Consider the following 10,037-nt stretch of genomic DNA (forward strand, 5'->3'; position numbering starts at 1 on the left):
CTCACCATAGATTAGAGCGGTGACGGTTGCAGTAGACGATGTAGTAGGCGGGGCAGTGTAAGCTGCGGCAAGGGTGCCTGTAAACGTTGAGATTGTGATCAGATGTCATTTCTCACATACCTGAACACGAACTTAGAACTGAATTGACCAAAGGAGTGTTCTGTAAAAGGGAAAGATAGGTAGGAAGTTTTGTACCTCTTAAGAAAGTTATTTGGAACAGACTGTCTATTAGTGAGTCTAATAATTTTTAACCATCAAATAAGAGCAGTTTGAAACATACCTTATGACTTAGTTCTGTTCAGCATCCACGGACGTCAGTGGTAGACTGATACTGCCATCATCCTACCTTACACCGCACATGATTGGGAATATTTACCTTTAACTCATTGTATCAACCGAAATATTTTGTTGAGGTGACGTTTTAACTAAATTTGATACGTTCTCGGAAGATACCAGTGAGATATGACACGCTCATTTCAATACGAGTACATACTTCCTGTATTAATTTTTTTAGAACAATTCTCTGACTAAAGACGTTGACCAAATACAATTACCCGAGAAAATGTTTGTGAATACAACCGAGTCATCGTTCAACTAAAAAGTGTTAGCGGGTGTTTCAGGTAGGAATGTGAGCCATGAAACATGAAACACCCTTCAACACCTCAGAGCTGCCGAGTCATCAGGAAGTACACTTGGACAACATCCGGGACTTGTAAGAGGACGATCGTGTCAAAAGCAGGATGTTGTACCAAGTTTTAAAAATACAAAACATGTTCATCATTCCAACATGTTAAGTTGGCATCTTTGGATCATCCTGGTTATGTGAAGATTGATGAAATGCTTTGTATAGTTTAGTATTAAGATACGTGGATAAAGAGTGTATCAGAGGGTTTCAATTCCTGCACATGAAGCGGTGTAATAGGCGAATGTTGGAGAAGGTAGCTGTCACCACACCTGAAGAAAAACAATATTTTGTTAATTTCAGAAGTATTTAATAACTTTTTTAAACAAACATGACGATCAATTCACATTTTTTGAAGACGGATAAATAATTTAGGAATTGCATGCACTAATAGGACAACTGTATCAATATACATTAAGAATTAATTCCTACAGTATAAATGATTCGTTTACAGCCTCAGTTTTACTTACTGCATCTTAGGAGGTAACACCAGATGGCGTGAAGGAGGAATGAGTCAGTGACCGTTAGACTGTCGACGGTGAGACCAATGGCAGCTGGAGGATGAGGCCGAGGTTGGCGGAAAGTGAGGATGGACGGCAACTATGCCTGGCAACTGTTAAGTTGACTGAGGCTGCGTTCTGGTCAGTCGGAACGACACCTGAAGTGATGAGATTTTCGTTAACATATATGAAAGAGGCATTTAACAAGCATCAGGATAGGAGCATCTATTACTAGCCATCACTAATCTACTAACAATAACTGTAGAAACTATAACTTTGTTTACCTTGAGACCATGGACAGCTGGATATGTTGGCTGGTCTTGATTAGTTTGATAAGAGTGAAAAGTTTAGAGTATGTCAGGGGATGTAGCTGAGGCAGGTGGAGGTTAATGCAGGTGGAGGTGAAGGCTGGTGGCGACTGAGGTTAATGGCGACTGAGGCTGGTGACAGGTGGAGACTGAGGCTGGTGACAGGTGGCGACTGAGGCTGGTGACAGGTGGCGACTGAGGCTGGTGACAGGTGGCGACTGAGGCTGGTGGCGACTGAGGCTGGTGACAGGTGGCGACTGAGGCTGGTGGCGACTGAGGCTGGTGACAGGTGGCGACTGAGGCTGGTGGCGACTGAGGCTGGTGGCGACCGAGGCTGGTGGCGACCGAGGCTGGTGGCGACCGAGGCAGGTGGCGACCGAGGCTGGTGGCGACTGAGGCTGGACACAACCTTTAGCAAATAAATTAATGTAACAGTTTAAAAAATCTTATTCTTAATTCAAAGACTGGTTGACTCGTTTGTTATTTCAGCATATTCATGAATTCCCTGGCCAAACTCGATATACATTGAGTTTTGTATTTGACAAGAATTGTGTCAACATGTGTTATTGTGCTTGGTCTTTACACACTAATATCATATGCGTTAGACCTGTTTCTCCTTGACGAGGTGTATTGATTTGGAGTTTCTGGAACATCTAAGGGTGGTAGAGTTACCATTGCATATGGAAAGGTGAGGAGGTGAATGTTGTAGAATGCCCCAGACAGCAATATTACAGCTAACATTTGACTGACAAGCGACTAGTGGTCGATGGGATTGTAGAATGATCAACGGGGTTACAATCACACATGTGACTGCCCTAAGTGTATTCAACAACTTTAGGTACCGGGTTATCTATTCTGCCCAGGGTCACCTCGAGAGCATATAGAAGAACCCTGTTAAATGTGGGTGAGTGGGTAAGGCCCAAACTCGCTAAATGCAATGTCTGTTCCCAATACAGGATATTTATTATCCAAAAATACACTCGCGTGATAACCTCTATTTTTAATTATTGATATTATTTGCCCACTCGTGTCTAAGGGTTTAGGTGAAATCGAGTGGCGTGAATATAAAGTATGGAGTTAAATTGCATGGATCTAGCGTTCATATAGAAGTACTCACCATAGACTAGAGCGGAGGTGTGGTAGAGGGAGGTGTGGTAGAGGGAGGTGTGGTAGAGGGAGGTGTGGTAGAGGGAGGTGTGGTAGACGGAGGTGTGGTAGACGGAGGTGTGGTAGACGGAGGTGTGGTAGACGGAGGTGTGGTAGACGGAGGTGTGGTAGAAGGCTGCGGCAAGGGTGCCTGGACAAGTACAGGTTGTGATCAGATGGTAATTCTCACAAACAGGAACACGAACTTAGAACTGAATTGACCAAAGGCGCGTCGAGTCAATGTATAAATAGGTAGGACGGTTTGTACTTCTTAAGAAAGTTGTTAGGAACAGTCTATAGAATTTAGAATTGAATTTACAATCGCGGTGTTCTATAAGTCTGTGAGTTCCGAATATCTTACGACAGTTGATAGGAACGGACTGTCTATAAAGTGACACTTTTTAACCATCAACGCACAGTTTTAAACTTACCTTGTCACTAAGTTTTGTTCAACAAACATCCATCTTCGTTGTAGACTGATATTGCCAACATCCTACCACAGCACCGCACATGATTAGGAAGACACGTCTTCAACTCTTTGTATCAAGAAAACAAACTGAAATATTTTGTTGAGGTGACGCAACCAGTAAGGTCTGACACGCTCATTTTAATGCCGGTATTAAGATCGTTCACAACAATCCTATGACTGACGTTGACCAAATACAAATTACCCGAGAAAATGTTTGTGAATACAACCGAGTCATCGTTCAACTAAAAAGTGTTAGCGGGTGTTTCAGGTAGAAATGTGAGCCATGAAACATGAAACACCCCTCAACACCTCAGAGCTGCCGAGTCCATCAGGAAGTACACATGGACAACATCAGGGACTTGTAAGTGGACGATGGTGTCAAAAGCAGGATGTTGTACAAAGTTTAAAAAATACAAAACAGATCCTGATCATTCCAACATGTTAAGTTGGCATCTTTATATTTGGATCATGCCAGTTGTCAAGATTGATAGAATGCTTTGAATAGTTTATGGATAACATACACGGATATCGAGTGCATCAGAGGGTGTCAATTCCTGCACATGAAGCGGCGTAATTGGCAGGTGTTGCAGAAGGTAACATGTCACCACACCTGAAGAAGAAACAATATTTTGTTAATTTCAGAATTATTCAATCACTTCTATAAACACGTATACATCATGTCTGTAATGTCCTTCTTGAAGTTATTTTTAGTGGACGGACGAATATCGATAATGAATGCACTAACATAAACACTGTTAAAGTGTAATACCAGAAAATCAATTTGTTTCAAATTGACGGGAAAATGTTTGCTGTAAAGAATTAATTCCTAGAGAATAAATACGTTTATAACTATAGTTTAACTTACCGCATTTGAGGATGTAACACCAGATTAACCTTGTCGCCAATGACAGCTTGTGGCTCCCGAGGGTGGACACCTATCGCTGCCTTTTTCGTATGAACGTAGCCTGGTCGTTGGTTACGATGCCTGAAGTGTAAGGAGAAACATACCATTTAAACACTAGGGTGGACACACCTATTCATTGACCAAGATACACACTAATCTACTTCTGCAAGCATCTCCAACACCAATTTCCGACACAGATCAATCTTGTCTGTAAATCTTTAAAATTTCACAATTTAAAGAGAGGTTGGCTCAGTGCCGTACAGTACTTCAGTAATTGATGTAAAAATATGTCTATGTATTTTCATAGTGGACAGAACAGCTTCATGTGATTCGAACACGAAATCATAGGTATCTGGGACGTCCGAGGGAGGGCAGAGTCACTATTGCATGTGTAAAAGTATATATCAGCCATAATCAGCAATATTCCAGCTATATGACGACGGTGTCTAAATAATCGAGTCTGGACCAGACAATCCAGTGACTGACATTAACATCTATCCGCGGTATTTGAATACAGTGACATGCATCAACTAAGTTACGAGCCTGACCACCCGATCCCGTTAGATGGTTGTTACAAGTATGGGTTGCTAGGTCACGTCTGACCCAGATCTTCACGGGGCTTAATGTGAGTGAGTGAGTCAGTGCTGTGACTGTATATCAATTCCACCAGAGGGGGACAAGAATGGGCTCAACACATGGGATAACGTAACACTAGTTGTGTATGGCAAGCCAGCGTAGGTCAACCCATGTAGAATAGGTCGATGTGTTGATTATTATTGGGTCAACTTACTGGTGATGCCTCCTCCCAGGGTCATCTGCAGAGCACCAGCGGGTTTGCGGATGCGTCCACGTCTCTGTAATGAAACAAACAATACTAAGAGACTTTCACCAAAAGACACAGTCCCACTGACCAGGATTATATATATAAACGATACAAATAATTTATCACGCTCCTATTATAGAGGGCGTCTGTCGGTTTGTGATTAAACACCGCGCTCAGCAATATTCCAGCTATATGATGGCGGTCTTTATATAATCGAGTCTGGAACAGACAATCCAGTGATTGACATCATGAACATCGAATCACGCAATTGGTATACGATGACACGATGTGACTGACCCTGACCTCTAGATCCTGTTAGTCGCCTCTGACAAGCAAAGTCGCCTTTCATGGCAAGCAAGGGTTGCTAAAGATCTACTCTAAACCGGATGTTCAAGGGTTTTGTGGACAGTGAGTTGGGGTTTATTGTCGGAGTATATCAGTGTGATGGTGAAGTATCGGATTAAAGCAAAACAAGAGTCTATTTGAAAGGGAACATCCACCTGTACAAGTATATAGTAACAATAACGATACTAATCATGTATCGACGGTGTTCCTATTGTAGAAAGTGAGCGACTGGGGGTGTATTGTTCAAGTATATTAATTCAACATTTGAGAACATGGTTCCAGATTTTGATGTCGCAATTTCAAGCTTGGTGTTGAAACAGGCAGATACGGAAATACCATTTACGATGAAAGATAATGTATGTCATACACGCTTAAATGAGACGAATTGCTACTCTGAATAGAGGATCAAGTTCATTGTAAACCAGTCAATTAATATCATAAAATTACGATTATTATTTATATACGGAGTAATAGCATTGCTATTACAAGAAACGTCCGTCTATTGGTGTATGTGTAGAACAAGAAATGTCCGTCTATTGCTGTATGTATAGAACAAGAAATACCAAATTGTAAATCTGATGCATGGTCACGCTTGTTGCAGGTATTTTTGGACAAAGACAGTTTATTGAATAGAAGTGTCTATATATCACTATTACGGTTAGGAATCAGCTTTAAGTGGGACGAGCGTCTCGTGGTAGCTAGCTTCGGCAGTCAGCTTGACTAACACTGTATATGGCAATACGTGAGTGGATGTTTTACCGCCGCTGTGATTAAGGAACACTGCAGAGCGTATTGCGGCGCCTGAGATGACTTGCCCACCCCTGCACCGAATGTGACAATGAAACACACTAACGCACTATTGTCCTCTGTCTGCTTCTTTCATGAACTGATTACAGCGCATTAGGAGTGTTTGTTGTAGTTGCATTAAGGAGGTACAAAAAGGTACGAAGTTGGTGCAGATGAAACGAAATCTCACCGAAGTCCTTTGCGCCTCATCTAAAACACGCAGCAGAGCCTGGTAGGGTTGTTGTTGTTGTTGTTGCTGCTGCTGCTGCTGTCGTTGCTGTTCCCGAGCCAGCCTCTGTTGCTCCTCCCTTCTTCGTTGTTGCCGTTGTTGCTGCTGTTGCTGCTGCTGCTGTCGTAGCATGTTTACTGTCCGCTGTCTATGCCGTTGATCCCTTCTATTGTTGACTATCTGATTCTGAGAAAAAAAAGAGATAGAATAGTATAAGGTATCTTATAAAGACGAAATAACGGTTTGTTGTAATTATAGATATTTCTATAAATTACTGAATAAACTGTACTATATACTGCAGCTATGTGACGGCGATCTGTAAACAGTATTGACAGTCCAGTGATTGACATCATGAGCATCGATCAACTCAATTGGGATACGAGGACATGCATCAACCAAGTCGGTGGGCGTGACAACCCGATCCTGTTAGTCGCCTCTCAATTATTTACAGACCTCCGTCATGTTGTTGGAGTGAGCGAGTTAATATTTAACGTCACATGGGCAATATTTCAGCCATATTGTGACGAGAAGTTATACATTATCAATACCTATATTTAGACTATCTAAAAACCTGGCAGCTATGGACAGTACGATAACTAGAATATCACAGATTAAAATATAAAACTAGCATACAACCATAAAAAGATATCAATATATGTAACAATACAATATGAAAAAGGTCTATACATCGCCAACAACTGAAGGTATATTACCATGCTAGGGTCTCGTGTGGCTAGAATAATGCTGAGTGTGGCGTTTAACGACAAACACATCAATGTACAAAATCATGATCGATATTGTGAGCAACGATCCGATCCTGATCACCCGATCCACTATGTCGCCTAGCCTGATCCCCCGATCCACTAGGTCATCTAGCCTGATCCCCCGATCCACTAGGTCACCTAGCATGATCCCCCCGATCCATTAAGTCACCTGGCCTGATCCCCCGATCCACTAAGTCACCTAGCCTGATCCCCCGATCCACTAAGTCACCTGGCCTGATCCCCCGATCCATTAAGTCACCTGGCCTGATCCCCCGATCCACTAAGTCACCTAGCCTGATCCCCCGATCCACTAAGTCACCTGGCCTGATCCCCCGATCCATTAAGTCACCTGGCCTGATCCCCCGATCCACTAGGTCATCTAGCCTGATCCCCCGATCCACTAGGTCATCTAGCCTGATCCCCCGATCCACTAAGTCACCTAGCCTGATCCCCCGATCCACTAAGTCACCTGGCCTGATCCCCCGATCCATTAAGTCACCTGGCCTGATCCCCCGATCCACTAAGTCACCTAGCCTGATCCCCCGATCCACTAAGTCACCTAGCCTGATCCCCCGATCCACTAAGTCACCTGGCCTGATCCCCCGATCCATTAAGTCACCTGGCCTGATCCCCCGATCCACTAGGTCATCTAGCCTGATCCCCCGATCCACTAGGTCATCTAGCCTGATCCCCCGATCCACTAAGTCACCTAGCCTGATCCCCCGATCCACTAAGTCACCTGGCCTGATCCCCCGATCCATTAAGTCACCTGGCCTGATCCCCCGATCCACTAAGTCACCTAGCCTGATCCCCCGATCCACTAAGTCACCTGGCCTGATCCCCCGATCCATTAAGTCACCTGGCCTGATCCCCCGATCCACTAGGTCATCTAGCCTGATCCCCCGATCCACTAGGTCATCTAGCCTGATCCCCCGATCCACTAAGTCACCTGGCCTGATCCCCCGATCCACTAAGTCACCTAGCCTGATCCCCCGATCCACTAAGTCACCTAGCATGATCCCCCGATCCACTAAGTCACCTAGCCTGATCCCCGATCCACTAAGTCGCCCCTTACGAGCAGCATATGTTGATGTGGGCCATTCTATCCTGGAATCCGAGATGTTTTGTGTTATGCACAGGAGTGTCGAATACGAGGTTTAACTGAAATGGTGAGGGGAGGAAGAAAAAGCGATGGTGAAGCCAAACAATAAACATGGGGTCACTTTGACAATGTCAAGGACGATTAATTCAGGCATCTTAGGCTACATGGCAAGAAAGTTATTCAACAACGATGAATCTTATACTGTCAATGAGAATTAACTACATAGTATACTCACCGTCGGAACCGACTGTGTCGCCAAAGTGCCTAATGTGACTGCTGCCAATGCCGTCACAGGTGCCGCTGAAGTGGGTGCTGCCGATGCTGCCGATGCTGCCGAAGTAGAAGCTGTCGCTACCGTTGCTGTCGCCGATGTGGCCGTTGCTGTCGCAGTTGGTACCCTTGCTGTCGCCGATGTCACCGTTGCTGTCGCCGATGTGGCCGTTGCTGTCGCAGTTGGTACCCTTGCAGTCGCCGATGTCGCCGTTGCTGTCGACGAGAAACCCTAATAAGGAATGTAAGAGTTGACATTATGTACATGCATGTATTCAGACAGTGTACGTGCTCGTTGTGTATATGTGTAGCGTGCCTGGACAAACTCCAGGTGCCGCAAACTAATGTTTTCCATGCCTGTTACCGACGAACATACCTTGTTTCTTCAGGGAGATTTATTTTTAACAATATATGACTACAATAACTAGCTATAACCCTGACAATAAAACAACGCTTAGTAACCAATGTCAAACCCTTCATTTTTCCTTAGCTCATTTCTTAAGGACATGTAGACTGGAATACGAATTCATGTGCACATCTCTCGTTTTCATAATTATGAAATTCCAAGAACTGATTACAATACATCTAGTAGTTCCATTGATAGTCGAAGAGAATATCTCGCTTTTCAGAGACTCGATTACGGCATTGTGCAGACAGAAGACGTATGACCAACTCTGTATTTACGGCCTGTGTCAACATCAAGGTGTCACGGCACTACAAGACTATTACTGTTCACATTGGTGTTAAAGCTGAATTCATTCTTGTTTCTGACTTACATTCGCCTTCAGTCTCCTGTTCTCCTCCTTTATCTTCCGGTTCTCCTCTTTAACCTCACGGTTCTCCTCCCGGAGTCGCCGGTTCTCCTCTCGGAGCTGGATCAGCTCGGCCTCGACAAGCTGCCACACAAACAAATGTAAGATGTCAGCCTATTGCAGTTATAATGCTTCACTATATATATTTCAGCCATACTGTGATGAGAAGTTGTACATTATAAAGTACATATATTTAGACTAAATACACACCTGTCATCGATAGGGGCACGGATGGCTCAGTCGTCTAAGGCGACGCGATTCGCTGTGCAGAGTTACGTCCCTTGGGCACGCCCGAAACCTATGATTGTGGGTTCGAATCCCGATTCGCGCTGATTATGTTTCTAGGTTTGTCAGCACCATACCCGTGTTCGTGTGTTTCACCGAAGTGGTAAACGTCTAAGACCTGCATCACTTTGGGCTTTCCTGCCACATTAAGCTGACACGCCGTGATATAATAGGAACACTGTTAAAAGCGTCGTTAAACCAAACAGACATATCAAGCCAAAACTATTGTGTTTACTCACATTCATTGGCGCCGCCCCCCCGATGACGTGGCACTGCTGACCTCCTCGATGCTGCCGGTGTGGACGTCATCGGGGTGGCGAAAGGCGTCGAAGAGGTCGACGACATCCTTGACGTTGATGGCGTCTGGTCTGCCGCCTGCTGCCTGGTAGCCTGCTGGGTAGCCTGCTGGGTCGCCTGCTGGGTCGCCTGCTGGGTCGCGAGGGGTGCCTGCTGGGTCGCTGAGAGTGCCTGCTGGGTCGCTGAGGGTGCCTGCTGGGCCGCTGGGGGTGCCTGCTGGGTCGCTGAGGGTGCCTGCTGGGTCGCTGAGGGTGCTTGCTGGGCCGCTGGGGGTGCCTGCTGGGCCGCTGCGACTGCCTGGTGTCCGGTCTGAGA

This window comes from Haliotis rufescens, unplaced genomic scaffold (assembly GCF_023055435.1).
Source record: "Haliotis rufescens isolate VD_foot unplaced genomic scaffold, xgHalRufe1.0.p SCAF_9, whole genome shotgun sequence".
Classification (NCBI taxonomy): Eukaryota; Metazoa; Mollusca; class Gastropoda; order Lepetellida; family Haliotidae; genus Haliotis; species Haliotis rufescens.